Below are 24,213 nucleotides of genomic sequence, written 5' to 3'. Positions count from 1 at the left end.
AGTAGCCAAGATATGGAAGCAACCTAAGTGTCCATCAACAGATAAATGGATAAAGAAGATATATATATATATATGTATATATATATATATATATATATATATATATATATATATATATATACATATATATATATACATATATATATATAGACGATTAGCCCCCCCAAAATGAAATTTTGCCATTTGCAAAATCATGTATGGACCTGAAGAATATCATGCTTAGTGAAATGAGTCAGACAGAGAAAGACAAATACTGATACTGTATGTTTTCACTTGTATATAATATCTACAAAATACAACAAATGAATGAATATAAGACAATAGAAACAGTTTCACAGATACAGAGAAGAAACTAGTGGTACCACTGGGGAGAGGGATGGGTGGAGGTGCAGGATAGGGACAGGGGATTAAGAGGTACAAGCTACTAAGTATAAAATAAATATGATGGAAGACTGTAATGTAGAGCACAAGGAATATAGCCAACATTTTGTAATAACTTTGAATGGAGTATAATCTATAAAAATATTGAATCACTATGTTGTACACTTGAAAACTAATATAGCATTGTAAATCAACTATATTTCAATAAGAAAGTTCAGGGACTTCCCTGGTGGCGCAGTGGTTAAGAATCCTCCTGCCAATGCAGGTGACATGGGTTCAAGCCCTGGTCTGGGAAGATCCCACATGTTGTGGAGTAACTAAGCCCATGTGCCACAACTACTGAACCTGCACTCTAGAGCACATGAGCCACAGCTATGGAGCCCGTGTGCCACAACTACTGAAGCCTGCTTGCCTAGAGCCCGTGCTCCGCAACAAGAGAAGCCACCGCAGTGAGAAGCCCACACACCACAACAAAGAGTAGCCCCTGCTCGCTGCAACTATAGAAAGCCCGGGCGCGGCAACGAAGAACCAATGCAGCCAAAAATAAATAAATTTATTTTTTAAAAAAAAAGGTTAAAAAAAATGCTTAGTAGTTAAGTATATCGTGACAAATAGCCATAGCATGGACTCTGACCTTCTTTTTTTTTGTTCTCCATTCTCTAGACATCTTCCACCCTAATCAATGGGCAAGGCTGAGAGATTAGCAGGTGACTGTGGGCTGTGTCCAAAGAAGTAGTTGCTTCTGAGTTGCAAACACTGTTTTATCTCAACGAGTGTTTTGTTAACTGTCTTAATTCACTGGCACCATTTTTCTCAGACTTACTAGGGTGGTGTTTCTTGGGAAGGCTGTGGGGAAGGGAAGGAAGAGAGGATAGAAGTTAGAGGGAAGTAGGAGAAGGGGTATATATCAGAAACAGTATCACCCGGAAAGCTTTTTCCAAAATACACATACCTAAACATCCCAATAGGACTCAGTAGATCAGGGAGGTGGTTGTTTTCTCAGCGACCCTCCATAGTTTGGTAGATAGGGTGGCAGTGTCTTCTTCAATAACTGGGCTTTGAATTCCATTTGACCAGGCAATTCTGCTTCAGAATTTTCTCAGCTGATGGTTGGGCGCTGGATTTGTGTCAGAAGAACTTTCTGGAACTTTGAACAAGTTACTTCTTTGGGAGCCTCATCTAGTACCCATCCTTCCTAGAGGAATTTAAAATATCATAAGGGATGCAAAGTACCTGAAAACTCAAAAGAGCCTTGAGGGTCCTTTCAAAGGCCCATTTCCCATGGAAGAGAGATGATACATGTTGTCTGTGTTCCTGCAGGCAATACAGTTTGAAATGAAATAATCTCAATTTCACTTTCAGCTGCAGCCTCAAGCATTCCCCCTTCTGAGAGTGAGATATTCAACCACTGTGACAGACTTCCGAGGAGGTCTTCAAAATCCCGTCAGGCAGCTGTTGGCTCCTCTCCCTCACCCAGGGTGTGGAAAGGTTGAGCTGGAGTCTTGAGGATGATTTTTTGGGAAGGACTCTCGTGTGTTCGGTCTCCCTTTCCCTGGCGAAGTGGGGCAGGAGGCAGTCATCGAGGATGATCTCTGTTCAGTGGGACCCGAGGAGGGCTGGGCATGCTTCCCTTACAGTTGATGTCTGCTTGGTCCTGACAAGTGTCTTCTGGGCCATCTGGCTGTGACTGTGGAGAGGAGAGGGGGAATGAAGTGGCAGGACACTTCTCAGAAATTGGGAGTGTAACTGACCAGCCCACTGCACTCGCTCTTCCAGAGTCCATCTGGCTAAGGATGCAGGAGTGATTCCTGTGGGCTGGATGCAGTCAGCATGGAGGAGACGTAAGAGGGGTGTCTTGGATATTACCCAAGATAGTCACAAGTGCAGAACGTTGAGGTGTCCCCTTGATTACATAGAGGCTGAGGGGAAAGTGGGGAGTGGTCAGCTTCAACCGTGCCAAGGGAATTTCAAGAGAGATCTCCAGGGATGGTGGGGTGCAAAGGGCTTCAGAGAATCTACAAAGTGTGCTATGAGAGAAAAGCCCGGCCCTCAAAATATGCCCAGCCCAGACAGCACCAAACTTACAGTACCACGAACTGGAGGAGGTGGAGGGGGTGGCTGGGAGGAGAAGTGACAGGTGGAGCAAGAGAAGATGGTGACACAACTTCCCACCACAGCTGCCAGCCTGAAGTAGGACAAACTGCCGACAAGCGTTGGAGGCAGAGGAGGAGAAAAACTTTAACTCTAAATGAAGTTGTAAGTTTATTCTTATTAGGGTATATACATACATATTATATTATACTGTATTATATTCTATCACATTATATTATATTATTCATATATATGAATTTATAAACTAGTAAAGAGAAAAGTCCTTGGAATTTCTCAAGTGTTTATGTGTTTATAGGGGCAGGAAAAGAAAATAATCAGCCCCTTAGAGCAGGCTTAAATGGGCACTGGGGGAAAAGAATAAAGTTGCTTTCTGTTGCACCTGAGGCATCTTACTTGTTTAATATAATGATTGTGCAGAGGACTGAGGCTAACGTAAAGTGCCATGTTATTCCACACAATTTTCTGGTCCCACCTCCACAGAGGACATATCGGTTTAGCTACTAAAGTGTTTCCCCAGCTTTCACAAATGTAGGCAAAAGTTGGTAGTTGTATCTCATTTCAGAAACCCTACCGACCCTTTGAGGGAGTGAAATCACCTGTGGATACTGAGGGCGGAGTCTTCCCCCATGCTATGGACCACATTTCAATTCCCAGCCATCATCTGATTATCCTCAGCTAACATCTGTGGACAGGGGACCTGATGGTCTTCCAATTTGGCACAACATCCCAGAGTCAGTGTCAAGGTAACAGTCTAACATACTAATCAGACACTGATAAATTCTGTAGGAAATACCTTTCAGAGCCTGAGACATCTCTTGTTTTGGAAAGCTCCTCTCTATTGTTATTTCTAGACACAATACTGCAAAATATTTGTTAGCTGAACTCAGCTGATTACTAGTTAAAAAAAGAAGTCAAAGAGTAGAAAAAGAGATGCAGAATTATTTTTCCTTTTTTGATTTATCCTGAGCTTTCTGGAAATGGTCTTGGGGATTTTCCTTTAATTATATGTCAGCTTTCCTTAAATGAAGGAGAAATTGTGCGGATGTTAAAAATCAATATGGACCCTACACTTTAAAAAATTTTAAATAAATAAATAAATAAGATTTTTTTCACTTGTGGAAAAAAAAAATCAATATGGACCCCACACTTTCCTCTATAGCCTTCTTAGCTCTGGGGTTGCAGATTATAATGTGGCTTTTTTTTTTTTTAAATAAGTGTATTTATTTATTTATTTATTTATTTTTGGCTGCGATGGGCCTTCATTGCTGGGCGCGGGCTTTCTCTAGTTGCGACGAGCGGGGGCTACCCTTCGTTGTGGTGCACGGGCTTCTCATTACAGTGCCTTCTCTTTGTTATGGAGCATGGGCTCTAGGCGTGTGGGCTTCAGCAGTTGTGGCTCGCGGGCTCTAGAGCGCAGGCTCAGTAGTTGTGGCGCACGGGCTTAGTTGCTCCGCAGCATGTGGAATCTTCCTGCACCAGGGCTCGAACTTGTGTCCCCTGCACTGGTAGGCAGATTCTTAACCACTGTGTAATGTGGCCTTTTTTTTTTTTAAAGAAAAGGGAACTGAGGGCAAGTTATAATTCCTGAGTTTTGAAAAAAATTCTGTTTCATTAATTTCTTCATTAAAATGAACATAAGCTTGACTTATTCTCTGACCTTATAGTCTTTAAATACAAACTCCACCCTAAGAGAGGCATTTTAGGGCATCTGCCCAGTTCACTGCCTTCTCCCCCGAGAGCTTCACTGTGGCCGCCCCCCAACAGTGTTTGCACACAACTCTTCCCCTTTGGCCACAGCAGATTGGACTAGGGCTAAACCTCCAACTGAGCCGGGTCAGTTTTGTCTTTCTTTGGGAATTTGGAATCAGGCGCCAGAAATGAGGCTCCAAAATTGAAGACAATTCTTCAATTGTCTTGCTTGAGGTGACACGAATTCCTTAACAGAAGCTTCCATTGTGGGGTGGCTATTCTGAGTCATACTGATTTTCAGAGAAAGAGAAAAGTTAAGCCAACAACCTGAGAGGTAAAAAGCTGAGACCACACGGATGGGGAGTGTGAAAGTGAGGCCAGGAGAGCACTTGTCTTGGTCTCTGATGGTTTCCTCCTCCTGGTCTCAGTCCTTTGTGAGGCCAACAGCAGACCTTTGATCCATGACACTCCTCAAGGTCCTCATAACACTTTGCCCTTTTTGTTCACTGGATTAAGTGGGTTTCTATTACTGGCAACCAAAAAATAAAATTTACCAAGATATTCATCCAATTACAAAAAAAATTTCTGTGGTTCAACAAATTCTTTGGCTTCCATTGCCAGTGGCCCATCACTTAGAAATTTGCTTCTGTGGCCAACTTGATAATCTCAAAGGACATGCTACTTACACCCTCCAAATTTCCATTGTTGTCTGTAACTTTGTCTTGAAACCCTTGTAGAGAACATTCACTTATTATAATTGTAGGAGAACTGACCTTCTCAAGACTACACCATCAGTCACTGTTGATGCCTGGCAGGGCACCAGGGCTCCTCTGCCACGTCTTCTCCCATCATCTCCACAGGGGTCGGGAAGATGAAAATTCAAATGTTCCTACTTACTGGCTGTGTGCTGAGTGGTAAGTTACTTAATATTTCTAAGAGTCAATTCTTGTATATGCAAAATGGGAAGGAGATATTAACATCAATTCTAGATTAAGCAAATTTGAAAAGAAAATCCCTAATCACAGCAAAAGCATCATGGGTTATCTGGCATCGTGTTACCTGGTTTGTAGGTTGAGGCCGAGCCTGCTGCCGGGGCATCACTGTGCAGCCTCCCCACCAAGGTCAGCCAGCTGAAGACCACTTTTCCCAACCTCCCTTCTAATAACCACATTACTTATATGTATATAATTTACTTATGTATATAATTAAAAAAATATAATGTTTCTAACTGGGATACAAAAGAGAAACAAAAGGAAATACATATATATTGTAAGTTAATAAGAATTTTAAGGTGTGAACTTATAAGTATCCTAGAAGGTAAAATAAAGTGGTCAGATGTTTGTACCCAAACATCCAACCTCCATGAATGTGCCAGTTACACATGCAGACTGATTCAGGAGTGTTGGATGGTAACTCACATTCTGGTAGCTGAGCTGCCACTGACAGCATGATACTCCCACACGGTAAACAACTTTTGGTAAAATTCTGAACAAAACAAAATATGACTTCCTTCGATTGACAGAGGTTGTTTATATGAAAATCCTTCAAAAATAATTTGTTTTCATAGATAAAATATAATTAGGCTTGGATAATAATAAATTTGAAAAAGATGGATTTACTTACGTGATGCCTGGTGGAATATTCTAAAGTCGTGTGGAATGCAGGAAGTTTGTTTACTGTGTTAGCTCCACTCACTGGATGTCAAGGGTAGCCCCCCATCACTGTGACAAACAAAGGTCCACTTCCAAGGGAAGGTGCCCCACCCCTGAGAGGTGCTGAGTAGATCATTGTGACTGAGGGAGATGCCCAGGGAGATGCCAGGTCTGGGGTGTCCAGGGAACCCACCGCCCAGTGGGATGAAGGGCTGAAGCTTCCTCCCTCAGGATCCGGTAGGTCTTTTCATTAACTTTTTAACCTTTAGCTTTTTAGGTCTTTTGTTTTATGACTACTTCTTAAAAATAGCATATTTTTTTCTAAATCATTTTTAGACCCAATTTGAGAGACATTACCTACTCCTTGTTCTCTTGATTGCAAAGTCCTACTGTAAACCCACAAACCAGAGCAGTGCCAGCAAAGAGTGGATGCTCAAAAGATATCTGATAAGTGAATAAATAAACTATTTCTTTACTTTAATCTTTTTCAATGTTTTGGAAGTTATATATCTTGCTTTTCATCTTATATGTGATTATTTTAACTTTTTTCTAAAGTATCATAACATGTTCTATAATTGTCAAAATGATTTAATGGTAAAAACTTTTAAGAGGATTTCCATTTTTCCCTCATTACCTCTCAGCTTTTGTTAATAAAATCTTGGAGTTTAGGTCTATATTATTATTAAGACTTCTTTCACTAAGAAACCTTCTCGTTTTGACATTTGCCTCTAGTTTTATAACGAGATTTACAATTATTTAGATACCATATTTTAATTGGTCTCCATGTTCACTGCCTATTCTTTTATGCTGGCTTTCCTCTTCTTGAGCTGTTAATTATACTTCTTCTCTCTGTTTGTCTTCAAATAATTTTTTTCAAGAAGGATAGAAGGGTGGCATCTTCCTGGGGACCTTGTATTTGATCACCTTCAGTGAAAGACCACTTGGATAAACATTGAATTCTTGGGTTAAAACCCTTGACTAATGAGTTTCTGAATAACTGAGAGTTGATTTGAGTGATGCAGTATTTTTAAGAATACCATTTCCAAGAACACTGTTATTTACATTGTTCTAAAATATAAAATTAGGAAAAGAACAGATGAATTTTTCAGCTTTTTAATGTGGAGCAACTTCTTTATTGCTAGTCATGAGATGCCCTCCCCACTTCCTTTTAGAAGACCAGGTGCAATAGGTACGTCAGAGGGCTTGGCAGTCATTTTTTCTTTCATTTATTCAAGCAAGAATATAAAGGTGTATGACTCATCAGCTTTTCTTGAGCAGTTACAGTTTTAGCTCATAAACATGATTCAAAAGAAGAGAAGATCCTTGACATTTGAAGAACTTACTAACTTGTGCGAGAGACACAAAATCCTTAAAAATGATTGGGAAGTCAATTACAAGGCAGTGTATAATCTAAAACTACATATAAAGCATGTTTGTAAAGCCTAAGACAAATGTTACACGTCACAGGTAAAAACTATTTTAATTATATATGTGTATATATGTGTGTATATTTATACACATACATACTTTATATACATAAGAGTTGTGAAGCTATTTAATTTTCCATTTAGTGTATGCCAATCTCTGTTTAGGATACTGGAAATTTAAAGGTGATTAAAATTGAGTAAGGTATTCAAGGAGCCTCTAGAACGGTGAAGAAGAGAATCAGCTGCCAGAGAAGGCAAAGTAAAGAAAAGACCTGTTTGCAGTAAAACTGGACGGCACAATCTCCCTGGGAGAGGCGCATCCTGATGCTACTTCAGAGTGTTATTTGACTAGATATTTAGTTGAACAAAGATGGTATAAAACTTCAGGTTAAAGGGAAAATGCCACTGTATTTATTACTGTTATATAATTTTATCAGCACAGAGGCAGTGTTGGCTTCTGACACTGCATATTGCATATTTGGCATTTAGAATTATTGCTTGACCTGAGTTTAATTCAACCTAAAACTTTTTTTTTGTAATATTAACATTTAGGGACTTTCTGCTATGCTCATCTTCAGAGAATAAAACACAGAGATGACAGAATTGGTAAACTCTAAGCTAACTTGGATTAACCTAAAAGTTTTGTGGTAGTTAATTTTATGTGTCAACAAGGCCCGGTACCCAGATACCTGGTTAAACATTATCTTGAGTGTGTTTGTAAGAGTGTTTCTGGATAAGATTAACATTTGTGTTGGTAGACTTAGTAATGTAATAGATGACTTTCCCCAATGTGGGTGAGCCTCATCCAATCCCTTGAAGGCCTAAATAGAACAAAGGTGGAGTAAGAGAGAATTTGTTCACTATGGCTGACTGTCTTGGAGCTGAGACACTGGTCCTCTCCTGCCTTCAGACTCAGACTTGGACTGGAACCATTGTGTTCCCTGGATCTGAGGGCTTTGGACTTGGACTGGAATTAAACCATTGGCTCTCCCAGGGCTCCAGCTCCCTGACTGCAGTTCTTGGGACTTGTCAGTTTCCATAATCACATGATCCAATTCCTTATTATCTATCTGCCTATCTATATATCTGTATCTATCTATCTATCTATCTATCTATCTATCTATCTATCTATCCATCTATCTATCTATCCATCCAACCATGTATTATCTCCTATTGTTTCTGTTTCTCTGGAGAATCTTGACTAATACAAATTTTGGTACTCAGAGTGCTTCTAGAGAAACAGGATTTTAAGGATGAATTTTCTGAATTGGTTCTGAAAATTGGCTCTCTGCTCTGATTAGTTTTAAAGACGCTAATGACTTTCTGGTAGTAAAGAGATCACTGATGATACGTGCCTTGATCTAGCAGTAGAGATATGAAAACTATCATCATTAGATCCTCCTAACCAACAACTGCTTCTAAGAAGCAAGGCTCTAGGTAACTGTGTATATGACACTTTTCAACGTTTTTGGCAAACTAATGAGTAGAGTGAGATTGGCTGGGTGCTCCTGTTGTTGCTGGACAAAGTGAGGAAAGAAAAAGCTGAGCTCAAGGATTAAAATTTGACAAAGATCAGTGTCCCGGAGGCTGAGGAGTGGATTATAATGATCCCATAACCTGGTACCGGAAGTGGTGTTTGTACCAGGTGTCAACAGGTTCTGTGAGCAATTAGCAGGGTCTTTAAGGTTAGGGACAAGCTTTGTTTACCTTTGAAAATCTTGTAAGGCTCTGGGCGTGGTACCTTTTTACTGGTATGTACTCAATAAAGACTGGTTAAATTGGTCCACATAATGTTAGGGACAAGCTTTGTTTACCTTTGAAAATCCTGTAAGGCTCTGGGCGTGGTACCTTTTTACTGGTATGTACTCAATAAAGACTGGGTAAATTGGTCCACATTCTTGATGATGGGACACTTCTTTTCCTGTTTTGATTTTCAGCAGCAATAGGACAGTCTAACAGTTGATGAATGAGTGCTAAGGTGCAGTGTTCTGTGAACTAATAAGGTAAATTTATCTATATTAATTTGCCTTACCCCAGGACAAACACTTCCTTGGATGGCAGTGTTTTTTAGTTTATAACTGTCTTGACTACTAGTGAGAAAGTCAGTGCATGTAAATTCTAACGATGTTAACTTGAGGGACGTACATGGAATATTTTGCCTCTGTTTTTCCCCCACTTCAATTAAGTAGAATAATCATATTAACCAAATCGTCAGGCTGTTATGAAAAATATTTTAATAAAATATCCCCACACCAGTGTATCCCTTTGGTGATGAATAAAAACATGGCATAATCTCCAGCTCAGTAGGAGGGAGAAAATTGCCACAGGAAGTTCTGAGATTCCTCAACTCACCTGGGAACAATTACAATAATGATCATAATGACAATAATAATAGCAAAAACCCCAGTAGTATTTACCATTTATATGATACCAGAGCCAGAAGTTCTTTGTAGGAGGAGGGTGGTGGTCTAGTTGGAAGGAGGTGAGGAAGCTGGGAGACTTGTCTTGAGGTTACATCTGCAAAGGGCTTTGCCTAAGGTTGGGAAAATGGCAGCTGTTAAAATCACAGAATGGGTGGGGCATGTGGGGGGGGGATCCTGAAGGGGGAGGGGGGGGTGTCAAGTTGCCTCACTCCCTCTCTTCATTCACCACAAGCTGCTTCTTTTTTTGATTGAAGTATAGTTGATTTACGATGTTGTGTTAATTTCTGCTGTACAGCAAAGTGATTCAGTAATACATATATATACATTTTAAAAAATATTCTTTTCCATTATGGTTTATCTCAGGATATTGAATATAGTTCCCTGAGACAAGCTACTTCTTGATGCTGGCAGATACATACTGCTTTACCTTTTCAGAACTCAAAATAATTTATTCACATAAGTACATCTAGTGCAGACATGATTCCTGTGCAGTCTTCGTCAAAAGGAAGTGTTATTGTTCCTATAACTTCTGTTCCACATCATTGTCTCACAGGATGATGCTAATCTGTGTGAGACCGAGATGCTAAATGCAGGTCTCCATGGCAGTTAATAAAGCTCTCTTGTGAGGTGCCCTTCACATCATACATGATGCTGTCTAGTATCAAGTATCAAATGTTTGAGTGACAAAGGGTTAATACTCCTTCATCTACACACACGCTCAAAGTTTGAGTATTACACGTTGGTAATCAGGGAGGATAAATGTGTTCTCCCTGCCCTGGTCATTATAACCATTATGTCAGTGACGGCCTGATTCTAGAGCCTCCTAAACTGGTCTTGAACATTCCCAGTCATCATTCCCAAAAATGAAATATTATCTACTGTGTACATGAGCTCTTGCGAGCTTTCATAGCTGTAATTAAATATACATAAAAGGCAAGTAACACTTTCAGCTCAAGCCGCGTGCTGGTTTGTTTTATCAAGCATTTGCAAAGGTTCTTTTGATCGGTGATTAAAAGTGGATTAACAATTTGGATTTCTTCCTTTTGGGGTATCAGTCACATTTCTTTAGTGGTCTCTGAGCCTTGCCTTGGGGCACATGCTCCAAGGTGCTTGGTCCAATTTAAAACTCCAGATTGAAGTTTATATATTAAGTGTGCATGTTTGGTTTTGGATTCTTGAGGTTTGCCTGGGGCATCTTCTCTAATTAATCATCCCATGGGTTTAGAAATCTTCCACCCAGTCCTTTTTGATTTGTCAAAGGAAATAGAGAAGGTCTCAGTCTGAAAAAATCCTTATCTGATGTGTCACATCATACAGGTTTTAAGATTTAAATACATTTTCTTTTTAAACACATCAGCTTTACCAAGCTAGAAGCATGGAATGTTTGCAGATATCCACCATTCACTGAAATTGGCAGGCAGAAAGCATGATACAGTAAAGGAATGGCTATTTAATAGTTCTTTTATTTTCCATTCAGATCACGCACACTTTTACTGAAAGAGGCCGCACAGCATGGAGTCTGATATTACAGCAGTGGCTTCAGGAAGCAATAATTGAATACTCCTCATTAAACTGGTTCATAAAAGAATCCTATTAAAACCAATACAAATAATAAACCTTGAAAATGCTGCTTTAAATTCCAGGAGGGTGGTGAAGATATGCTACAGTGACAGTCTTCTGGTTCGCAGGGTAATCTTGAAAATCTTGTGTGCTGAATTTTTCTAAGCCAAGCAGGCACCTCACGACTGAATAAAAGACCTGGGGAATATTTTAAACGTATTCGATCCAAGGGTGTGCCTTTTACAGTCAGTCGTCCCCAAGAACTGATCCCTCATCCTGTCAGGATACCCAACCGAAAGGCTGATTATCTTTACTCACTTAATTAATTAATAGGTAATTCTTACAGAGAGGCTGGACACCTGAACCCACCGAGTCCTCTTTGCGTGGGCAAATCTAGCTGGTTCCATACGCTCATTTCACTAAATGAGACTTTGGCCAAACTATATTGTTGCAAATAATAGCAAATGGATCCAATGCAAAAATAATAATTAAAAAGTTATTTGTTGTTTCCTTTTAAATCACAGAGGCGGCTACAGAAGGCCCCGAATGCGCAGGACATACGGCTCCGCTCGCCACCCAGATGGTGCTGCGGCTGGTCCTCCCCTTGTGCATCTGGGCGGCCTTCACCCTACCCCCGACCCCCAAATCCTCCTGGCCTTCCGGCTGCACCGCTGCCTTACCCGCTGCCTTACGCTGGCCTTTCTCGACAGACTCCCCTTATTTTCTGTTATCTCTCCATGTTCTCCCAAACTCCTTCCTCATTCAGGTTTCACACCTGTTTATGATCTGGTTTCTGGAGGGGATAAAATTCACATGGACAGGCATTTGTGTCTCAGCCAAGGGAGACTAATGCACTTCTTGATTATGGATCTCAGAGAACTGGGATGATGTGTCTTAGATGTTTATATGCTCCAGTTCAATGGTTTCTCAGTTTCGCTGACCTGAAAAGCATAAGGGACCCCTTTACTAAGCACTTTTTTAAACTTTTTATACTCTGAGCCATGTAGTGATTGTTGTCACCAACACAATAGTTATTGAATAAGTAACTGGAATGTCTGTAGTATTCCTGATCATTTCAATGAACGCTGTTCTTTCTGTTTTCTCCCTCCCACAAAATATTTCTTGTACCCTCTTGATGACTCCTCAGACTTTAGATTCCAGACCAGTGGTTCTCAAACTTTACCTGCATCAGAACACCTGGATGGCTTTGATAACTCAGATTGCTGGACTTCCATCCCCAAAGTTTCCAATTTGGTGACCTGGGGTGGGGCCAGGGAATTTGCATTTCCAGTACATTTCCAGGTGATCCTGTTGCTGCTGGTCCAGCACCTTGGGAAGCATTGCTCTAGAAATAAGCAAAACTAAAGGGGTTAAGTGATCTAGTGTGAGAGTCAGTTATAATCCCTGCTTTACCCCCTTTCCAGCTAGGTAGACTCTCGGCTGATGAAGCTTCTTAAACTTCAGTTTCTTCACTGTTAAAATGAGTTTAACAAAACATCCCTAGCAGGGTTGTTAAAAGGAAGAAATGAGATCATGTTTATTAAGCATTTGAAAGAAAAGTGATTGTGATAGGTGTTTTATTGTTATTACGTTTTATTTCTTCCCTAGAACTCAATTTTCAGGACTTCTAATTGAATCATAAAGGATCCTTTAAGCACCCAATTTGGTTAAGGAAAGTGTTTGTGTGTTTGGAAAATAAGAAAATAAAATCCCTTTTGGGAGCACCTTGACAAAATAATGAATTCAAAATTCATCTGGATGTGTACAATAATAGCCAGAGAGTTTTGAAAGGAGGCTCCTCTTCTGATTGTTGTTTTACCCCACCAGATATCAAAACATATTATAAAGTCATGCTAATCAAAACAGCATGGTATTGGCTTAGGAAAAGGCAAATAGGTTAGAGGAGTAGAGTAAAAAATTTTATATCACACACAGACACTCACACTCATATATTATACATATATATATATGATTTCAAGTCAATGATGGAAGCATGAACAATTAATAATGTTGGAGAAATTAACATTGATTTAAAAAAACTTTAATATTTGCTTCTATTTTTATTTTTATTTTTTTGGCTGTGCTGCACAGCAGGTGGGATCTTAATCCCCTGACCAGGGATTGAACCTGTGCCCCCTGCAATGGAATTGTGGAGTCTTAACTACTGGACCACCAGGGAAGTCCCAATATTTGCTTCTTATCACACAAGAATAATTCCTGGATGGGTTTCTAAAACCATTGACATTTCTTTTAATATGTGTGATACAGTGTGACGTTTCTATAATTGTGAGGAATGAAAAGAAATAAAGGAAAACATGTCACGTTTGAATTGACATAAATTTAAAACTTCTATTTGAGAAAGGTGTTTATATGAATACAGTTGAAGGACAAATAACCTGGAAAAAATATTGGAATCATATAGAAAAGAATTAATATCTGGACGATAAAACCATCTTTTCAAAGTAATAAGAAAACAAAACACATATAATGCAATAGAAAAGCAGGCAATAGCCAATTCAGAAGAGAAAGAAGAAATATAAATGCCTGACAAAGACTGATAAGATTTAGTATTGTTAAGGCTATGGAAATCTGGTTACTGCCACCTAATATTTGTGGAAATGTAAGTTTATGCAATTTTTTTGGTGAGCAAACTAAAAATCACATGCCCTTGGAAATGGTAAGTGTACTTCTAGAAATTTATACAATAGAAATATTTTCATGTAGGCACAATAATAAGTTCACAGGAATGTTCACTGAGACTTTTCTGTTAATACTGAAACATTAAAAACAATCTAAATGTGCTTCAGCAGGAAAATGGTTAACCATATTATGGTACATTCACAGTATGGGGTAATGTATACAAGGCAGGGTTTGAACATCCAGCAAAATGAAAATATATATCATGAAAAACCATTTGCAGGGTAAAATATGACAAACATCCTTTTGAAGGCATTGTTTAACTTGCAAGAAGGTAAGAAATATCCACAGATGGTTATTATTAAAAAACCAAAAGACAAAAAGTGTTGGCAAGGATGTGGGGAAATTGGAACTCTTGCATATTGTTGGTGGGAATATAAAATTATGCAGCCAGTATGGAAAACAGTATGGAGGTTCCTCAAAAAATTAAAAATAGTACTATCATATGATCCAGCAATTCTACTTTTGGGTGTTTATCTAAAAGAATTGAAATCAAGTTCTTGAAGAGGTATTAGTACTCATATTCATTGTAGCACTATTCATAATATCTGAGATGTGTAAACATCCTACATGTCCTAGACAGATGAATGGATAAAGAAAATGTAGTATATACATAAAATGGAATACTATTCAGCCTTAAAAAAGAAGGAAATTTTGCAGGATGCAACAATATGGATGAACCTTGAGGCCATTATGCTAAGTGAAATAAGCAGTCACAGAAGGACAAATACTGCATGATTCTACATATATGAGGTATCCAAAATAGGCAAATTCATAGAATCAAAGAGTGGCATGGTGGTTCCCAGGGGCTGGGGGAGGGCAAACTGGAGTTACTAATCAACAGGCATAAAGTTCTAGTTAAGCAAGATAAATCCTGGAGATCTGCTTGACAACATTGTACCTATAGTCAACAATACTGTACTGTACACTTAAAAATTTGTTAAGAGGGTAGATATCATGTTAAGTGTTTTTATCATGATAAAATAACATTTTAAGAAAGAATATTATACTGCCACATGAATAGCTAGACCATTGGAAAATAATAGAAAGTTCGGAAACAGACCCAAGTACGTACAGAAATTGGACGCAAGTAACCGTAGAAAGTAGGTATATAATAAAGCATATTAAATTATTGTGGAAAAGATTGACTTTTAAATAAATGGTGTCAGAACGATTGCATAATCTTTGAAAAGGAGAACATAGAGTCCATATTCAAACCATGCTTGATAATAAACTCCAAATGTGTCATCTGTTTTAGTGAACTTATGATTTTAATAGGTCCTCTTTCCTAGCTCTAAGAAAGGGTCAAGATGCAGTGGCAAGTGGAAGGCACTGAGAGGTTAGTTTCTCAGTATCACTCCCACTAAACAGAACCAGGTCTCTTTGGAGTACTGGGTGATTCCAGATTTGCACTGAGACAGCATGAGATACGTCTGGAACATCTTGTGCCAGAAAGCAAGGAAGAACTGAAAGAGTGATGGGGACATGTCAGAAGAACACAGAACAACTGTTTAACGGGCTGAATTTGAGATAATACAAACATTGAAAAACAAAAAAAGGGATAGTAATAGATTATATCATATTGAATATCAAAAAATAAAGTCAGGGAAACAATCAGACAAATTCAGCTTCTGGGGACATTTCCTAAGACTATTGTCACTGACCCAGACTTGGGCCCGCTTCCCCCATGCACAATAAATTCAACCTGTAGAAACAGGGTTGTGGTGAAGAAAAGTGTGGCATTCATTGAAGGACCAAGTAAGGGGAATGGGCAGCTTATGTCCCAAAATCCCACATTCTCTGATGGCTTTCAGGGAAGGGTTTTTAAAGACAGTGTGAATGAAAGGGTCATAGAGTGTGATCAGCTCATGTATAATTCTCTGCAATTCCACTCCTGGGCATATATCTAGAGAAAACTATAATTCAAAAACCCCAGTGTTCATAGCAGCACTACTTACAATAGCCAAGACAGGGAAGCAACCTAAATGTCCATCGACAGATGAGTAGATAAAGAAGATGTGGTATATTTATACAATGGAATATTACTCAGCCATAAAACAATGAAATAATGACATTTGCGGCATAATAGATGGACCTGGAGATTACCATACTAAGTGAAGTAAGTCAGAAAGAGGAAGAAAAATACCATATTATATCACTTATATGTGGAATCTAAAATATTACACAAATGAACCTATCTATGAAACAGAAACGTAATCACGGACATAGAGAACAGACTTGTGGCTGCCAACGGGGAAAGGCAGGGGAGGGATAAATTAGTAGGTGGAGATTAACATGTATACACTACTACCTATAAAACAGATAAACAACAAAGACCTACTGTATAGCACAGGGAACTATATTCAATATTTTGTAATAACCCATAATGGAAGTGAATTAAAAAAAGAATATATATATATGTATCATTGAATCACTGTGCTATACACCTGAAACTAATACAGTCTTATAAATCAACTATACTTCAATAAAATTAAAAGAAAACAAACAAACAAAACCCTATTCTCTGATTGGTTGATAGTGAGGTAACAGGTGATGTTTCAGGAGTCTCAATCATCAACCTTCTGGTTCCAACCAGTCTGTGGTCTACATGCTTGTGGTCAGCAGTTAACTTCCTCAACCCAGTGGGGGTTTTAGTATCTGTAAAACAACTCAAGGATATGGCTTAGAATATTATCTATAGTCCTTGAGGAGGAACTAAAGTTCCTTGACTTTGTTTTATGGCTAAACTATTATTATTTTGTCCTGTTTGACTGTTTTTCTTTGTTTCTGCCTTTTTTCACTTCTCTGATTAAATCTGTTCTTTGGAACTCAGGGAAGGCCTAGGGGGCTAAAGCTTTTTTTTTTTAACAAAAAAGAGGCGAGGTAGTCTGTCCCAGGGGAGGTCCCTCAGGGTCCTGCTCGGTTTTAATATTGACGCGGACTTTTCAAAAATTTTCAGTCATGAAAAACAAATGAAAAAGCAGGACAATGTCTAAGTTAAAGGGGATTAAAGAGACATGACTGCTAAATGAAATGTATAATCCTTGATTGGGTCTTGGATTTAAAAAAACACAGCTAGAAAGGGCATCTTTATAGACAATCAGAGAAATTTGAATATGAACTATATATTAAACAATACTGTACCAATGTTAAATGTCTAGGGTATGATAATGGTGTGTTTATGTAAGAGAATGTTCTGGTTCTGGAGAGATGTTTGGAACATAATTAGTGGTGAGCTGTCATGAGATGTGAGGTGTCTATAAGAGTGTGAGAGAGATGAGGAGGCAGCTGGATAGAGCACACATGGGAAGGTGGTAACAACTGGTGGGTCTAGACGGAGGATATATGGTGTTCACTGAGCTATTCTTTCAGTTTCTCATAGCTTTGCAATTTTTCAAAATAAAAAGTAGAGGAATAAAATACAACACAAGTTCCCCATTAGGCCATTAAATCATCATTTAGATATACAGGAATATTTATAGATCATGCAATTATTTCAAATTCTTTATAAATTAAGGCAAATGTAAGGAATAAGTATCTAAGTACATTAAGGAATAAATGACATTAGTAGAAAATATCTGTCTCTTTACTTGACAGATGAAGACATAGATCCACAAATAAATTAACTCCCCTAAGGTCACACACTAATGTGTATAAGATTCCACTTCTGTGAACTTTATACGGCAACTGAAAATCAAATATAGTCCTTTGAATCCTTGAAATTTTCTTTCCAGGCTGTTGGTTTGAGGAAGCTCATTGTATTACCCTTTATCAGACAGAACAGAGCTTTCAAGGATTTTCTTTTTCTTCTTTTTATATCTGCTATTTTCCTCTCACATTTCAGCAGGAATGAAAATATCAGTAGGGATGCTTTCTACTTCTTAAACCAATTCTTCATAAACTGGTGAGGTGGTTGGAAGTCCATTAGATCTATTGAATAAGGTGATAATGATGTTGAAATTAACAATAAAGCAAGAGTGTTAAAACGGATTCTAGCCGAGATTTAATATTTTGAAATGTACAGAATCTTTTCTGTTCCCTTGAGTTAAGCCAGGATTCATCTTCCAACCCTGGACCATCATGGGTCATTATTAGTCCCACCTGCCTGGACAAGGAAATTGACACAGGGCTTGTTCCTGAAGTGTGCTGTGCTGCTAGGTCCGGATCGTGCTCTGCCCCCTACTGGCTGGGCGACTGTGGGCAAGTTTCTTAGCCTCTGGCTTCAGTTTCCTCAGGTGTAACATGGGAATAATAATGGTATCTAATTCACAGATTTATTGAGAAGACTAAATGAGAATGCTCATGGCACAGGGCCTTGTACATAGTAAACATATAGTTATTTTTTATTAAGCTCTAGCTTGTCAACTAGATAATTCTCAAATGACTGCAGAGTTTAAAATAGTTTATATTTTACAGATATCATTGGATTTTCTATTTTCATATTTGCATATCATGATGACTTGACTAGAAATTGTTGCCCATAAACATTAGACAATTTTTGACATGAAAAGGAATTTAACAAAAAGATCTCTGTATCTGCTGTCCTTCCAGGATTTTTATTTTGGTCACATGCAATTTTAATATATATTTCCCTCCTATATATAATATCAGGAAATATCACCCATATATATTAATAAGCCAAAGTTAGTTTTTTCCAAACATGTTACATTGAAACTGGTGCCTCAATGACACTTTTATCCTCACATTTTTTTTTTCTGAGAAGTAATTTTACATTTGACTGGCTTTTATAATGTATTTAAGAATTTGGAGTTCACACAAGCATTTAGCAATCTAGGGTTCAACAGGAACCCTAGATTCAACAGGAAGCACATGGACCTGCTCAGCTTGGGCTCCTGTCCTGACCACTTCCCAGCCCTTTACTCCTTGTAAAATCACACTGCACGTTGGTGTGTTTGTTCATCCTTCTGTAAGTATTTGTCACGTACCTGCTTTGCTTGGTGCTCAGGGGAAAATGTAAAGAGGAGGCCCTCTTGTCTAGAAAGAGCCAATATAATTAGAAATAGAACTCATACACTTAAGCATGTATCTTAGAATGGACGATAATGTATAAATGGCTAAAATGAGTGGTGTAGGTAAGCGAAGGTTAACAAAGCCAGGAATAGGCAGAAAGACTCCTATTCCTATGATGAATGAGTTGTTTATTAAAAGATGGGCAGGGATTGTGACAGCACAGACAGTGAATTTAATGCAGTTCTGGCAGAATTCTGATAGGACATCTGGGAATTGCCCAAGGAGAGATTCTTAATAACTGACCTGGTTCTTGGTTCTTATACTCTCTGAGGCCAGAGCTGGGCATTTGAGCAGATCAGCTTCTACCAGCTTTCATATTTCTGCCTTCTTACCTGCGAACCTTTGGTGGCCTCCTCTGCTTCTCTTGGGCAGCAGAGTCAGGCTGCTCTTGGGAGAGGCCTGGGAGGGCCTTTCTTCCACAAATTCTGCCCGGGTGTTGGCCCACACCATCTGCTAGGCTTCCCTTACATTTGGCATTGTGCTCAGTACTTTATATACTTTTCAAAACTGTGAGGGAATTACTATGTGAAACATCTGGTAATTCCAATTAGGGTCTTGACGGCCACTAGGGAGTTGGCTGACAGTTGGGGAATGCACATTTACAGCGGGTCTAGGGAAAGAATAACCTGATGAATCTGGTGATGGCTACGTATTTCTCTTGGCCTTAAGCTACTTAAAATCCAGTGGCTTTTGTATCGAGTTCCCTTGCAGGTGCCAAACAGATGAAAATAACCTCCAAGACACAATTTTCTAATGAATATGAAGTCTTGCCATAAGCAACCTATCTCAATGGAAATACCGGCCTTGTGGAGAGAGAAACTAAGGAGAACTCATATCATGTTGTGAAAATCAGGATGATTTTTCCTCTGGTAGTTTGTTTCCTGACCTGAGAAAATATTTGTGTATAAGGGGAATTACAGAAGCTAAAATTTATTTTCTCTGAACATGTGTTAATATAATGCTACGAAAATGTAAAGGCCTGGCTGTCTGAAAACATTAGTAAAGTAGTCCTAAAAACCTTCATCTCAAAATCGGTCAATACTTATTAAATATATCTTTATAAAAGAAGAAGAGAAACAAATATCCGTGGAGCGGCCTAACTGGTGCAAGTGTGTGCATGTGTGTTCTCTTGGGATACTCTTTCCTCTTAGGAAGAAATATTGTACTTATTCCTCAGAGGTTTATTCTAAGGGCATGATGAAAGCAAACGGGAATAGTTATGTGTGGTTGAAATTATTTTGTTAGATATTTGCATCTCTGCCTATGGTTCCATAAGAAAACAAAATGGGCCTTTTAAAAGAAAGGAATAACTCTGAATCAATGAATTTAGATGACTTAATTTTATCAAAAAGTCAGAAATATAGGATAAATGGGAAGCACAACATGGATAATTTTAATTTTTGTTGTCTCCGATGAGAGAATATTTCATTCCCCACTCTTGTTGTCTTAGAAGGGGATTAACTGCTGCATGGAGCTTTTGGAAAGCAGCTGTGAACCTGGAGATCCCACTTACTTGCCAATATTTTATGACCAGACAGATGTGTAGGCAAATCACACCTGTTCTAATTCCAGAAGCCCCACTTCAGTCAATCACTCTAAAATAACTTATGTCTCTAAGACATAAAATGTACTAAAGAATCTTGAGGGCTGGACAGTGAAAGTGTCAGCAGCTCCCTGACCAAGGGCATGGCTGGAACGTATGGTCACATTTTCTGTGCTTTCATGGGACCACAGGGAGCACTCAATGACAGATCAATGAAAATTTCTCAGGGATGGGAAAGTGAGAAGCCTGGTGAGTGTGTTTGGGGGACAGTAAGGCTCATCTTGCTCTACAGATGCTTCTCTTTTGCTCCTCTGTTCAGAAAAATTTCAGAGTGGAAATGGCCTTTTGTGAAATAGTAAGAGCAGGTAAATCTCATTTGGAAAGTCAAACTCGTCCTTTGGGAAGGTGAAAGGTAAAGTAATTGACATTTACTGTTTTGATTACTCTTAGAATATTTTGGTGTCAAATCTGGCACAAACCGGGTTTCATAACCCAGAAAAGCAGATGCCACATTTCCTATAATGATATACTTATAAGGTAAGAAAACCCAGTTTTATTAACCCACATCCCCCAGAGACCACGGTTTAAATTAAATCCAGAGTGTTGAAGATTTCTGAAGAATTTATAATCACAGAAAAACAAGTTGATTTTGAATTGATGATGGGCTTGTGCAGCTGGATTCTGACATGGGCCCTGTATTCTCTGTGCATGGTCTTATGTTATCTTTGCTTGCATGCAGGCCATTGGGTATATGGTCAGAATTTATGGGGCTATGGTTGGACCTGGCACAATTAGTTTTCATTGCATTCTTTGCAAACACTTAAGTGTTGGTGAAAGCAACTGTGTCTGTTTTTAATTCACAGAAGCCACATTCATGGCAGAGCCTTCTGTAACCCGGCCAACTATCTCACCAGTAGCCACAGTTCTTTGTCATTAAGAGTCTCACATCTTTTTCTCTCATCCTTTGCTTTATCGCCACTATATATTCTTTGGTATAGACAGAGAGCATACTCAGATCTTACAATGATATTCTAATTTTATCCAACAGGCTTATTCTGATCTCTTATTGGTAAGTATCCCACATCACTTTTGAGGATCTCAAAGTTTGTACCCAAGATGAAATCTCCATCAATAAGATTCTACTACAATGTTCCTTTTTTTTTTTTTTTTTTTTTTAATAAGGTATACAATTCCAATTGCCTTGGAAACAAATTTGTGCAGAGTGCAGTCTCAAAAAAGCTACAACTTCAGTTTTATAGCTTGGGGATTATTGTGATTCACCACGTGTACCTACATCCGTGCAGGAAACTAAAAGTCCAGGTACAGCCCAACTTCCAAATCCTGGAACTGTTTGTGGGAGTCCTTGGAAGCAGCGCTGCTTTTGCGATCCAACTAGACCTCTTCTTCGTGCTGTTGTTTCCGGGAGGGATGTGCAAGATCCGGGTCTCCCGTCTTTGGTCCCTGGTGTTCAGAGCGGCTGGCTGTGCAGTACAGCCCAGGGAGAGAACGTGAGGGTGAAAATGTTCAATAGGATGTTGATTTCATCATTGAAACAGTCAGAATCGCAGAGGAATGCCTTTAGAAGAGCCTTTTTAATCTTTAGCTGTTTGCTTCTAGGCAACCTCCTCCCTTGTTACTGTCAATTTTCTGTTTCCTTCCCTCTCCTCTCTTCACATAGAAATTCTGTATTGCTATATATTTACATAGAAATATAATCAAATAAAACCATTACAGCACATTCACCTAAAGCTATTAAGAATTAATGTTTAAGAAATATAGATCAATGGAACAGGATAGAAAGCCCAGAGATAAACCCACACACATATGGTCACCTTATCTTTGATAAAGGAGGCAAGCATATACAGTGGAGAAAAGACAGCCTCTTCAATAAGTGGTGCTGGGAAAATTGGACAGATACATGTAAAAGTATGAAATTAGAACACTCCCTGACACCATGCACAAAAATAAACTCAAAATGGATTAAAGACCTAAGTGTAAGACCAGACACTATCAAACTCTTAGAGGAAAACATAGGCAGAACACTCTATGACATACATCACAGCAAGATTCTTTTTGACCCAGCTCCCAGAGAAATGGAAATAAGAACACAAATAAACAAATGGGACCTAATGAAACTTAAAAGCTTTTGCACAGCAAAGGAAACCATAAACAAGACCAAAAGACAACCCTCAGAATGGGAGAAAATATTTGCAAATGAAGCAACTGACAAAGGATTAATCTCCAAGATTTACAAGCAGCTCATGCAGCTCAATAACAAAAAAACGAACAACCCAATCCAAAAATGGGCAGAAGACCTAAATAGACATTTCTCCAAAGAAGATATACAGATGGCCTAAAGACACATGAAAGAATGCTCAACATCATTAATCATTAGAGAAATGCAAATCAAGACTACAATGAGATATCATCTCACACCGGTCAGAATGGCCATCATCAAAAAATCTAGAAACAATAAATGCTGGAGAGGGTGTGGAGGAAAGGGAACACTCTTGCACTGTTGGTGGGAATGTAAATTGATACAGCCACTATGGAGAACAGTATGGAGGTTCCTTAAAAAACTACAAATAGAACTACCATACGACCCAGCAATCCCAATACTGGGCATATACCCTGAGAAAACCATAGGTCAAAAAGAGTCATGTACCAAAATGTTCATTGCAGCTCTATTTACAATAGCCAGGACATGGAAGCAACCTAAATGTCCATCGACAGATGAATGGATAAAGAAGATGTGGCACATATATACAATGGAATATTACTCAGCCATAAAAAGAAATGAAATGGAGGTATTTGTAATGAGGTGGATGGAGTTAGAGTCTGTCATACAGAGTGAAGTAAGTCAGAAAGAGAAAAACAAATACAGTATGCTAACACATATATACGGAATCTAAGGGGGAAAAAAAAAAAAAAGGCCATGAAGAACCTAGTGGCAAGACGGGAATAAAGACACAGACCTACTAGAGAATGGACTTGAGGATATGGGGAGGGGGTGGGGTGAGATGTGACAGGGTAAGAGAGTGTCATGGACATATATACACTACCAAATGTAAAATAGATAACTAGTGGGAAGCAGCCGCATAGCACAGGGAGATCAGCTCGTGCTTTGTGACCACCTAGAGGGGTGGGATAGGGTGGGTGGGAGGGAGGGAGATGCAAGAAGGAAGAGAAATGGGAACATACTGTATATGTATAACTGATTCACTTTGTTATAAAGCAGAAGCTAACACACCATTGTAAGGCAATTATACTTCAATAAAGATGTTTAAAAAAAAAAAAAAAAGAATTAGTGTTTATCATAGGTCCTGGCTGAGAGCCAGACATGCCATTCAGGATTCATTGACTTCTCTGGCCTCTGAAAGGATTTGGGATTAAATCTGTGAACACACCACTCTCGTGGCCCTGCTCTATGGTATCAGGCCATGGAAAATAGCATCATGTAACTATACTTTGAGCTCTGAAAAATGGATGGAAAGGATGCTACTTTAACACATCTCAGACTGATCTTGGTGGGGCTGGAGGTAACTGGAGGAAGACGAGAATGTTCTAAGAAGATGAGCAGGAACTGCCACGTGGGAGGGGCTGTGGTGTAGGTCTCACTGTCTTTATTTGATGATGCAGTGGGGATGCTTTGTTTCTGAAACACCAGGAAAGATGAACATACACATAACAAGAACATA

The 24,213-nt window shown here is 38.9% G+C and overlaps 2 long non-coding RNA genes across 5 annotated transcripts in view; one reads left to right on the top strand and one right to left on the bottom strand.

Annotated features, from left to right (window-relative positions):
* The window catches only part of LOC309608005, a 702,496-nt gene that overhangs the window by 516,339 nt on the left and 161,944 nt on the right, over window positions 1–24,213 (bottom strand). The gene's annotated exons all lie outside the window — the stretch shown is intronic.
* LOC309608003 overlaps window positions 1–24,213 on the top strand; it is a 90,947-nt gene that overhangs the window by 56,375 nt on the left and 10,359 nt on the right. For 2 of the 4 annotated variants that reach the window (XR_014232607.1, XR_014232608.1), the window contains exon 3: window positions 4,946–5,096. The exons of the other annotated variants lie outside the window; for them this stretch is intronic. This is a non-coding gene — a long non-coding RNA (uncharacterized lncRNA). The remainder of the gene's footprint in view (window positions 1–4,945; window positions 5,097–24,213) is intronic. 4 annotated transcript variants of the gene reach the window in all.

This window comes from Balaenoptera borealis (assembly GCF_965194805.1).
Source record: "Balaenoptera borealis genome assembly, chromosome: 12".
Lineage (NCBI taxonomy): Eukaryota > Metazoa > Chordata > Mammalia > Artiodactyla > Balaenopteridae > Balaenoptera > Balaenoptera borealis.
This window is presented reverse-complemented; position numbering and strand designations above follow the sequence as displayed.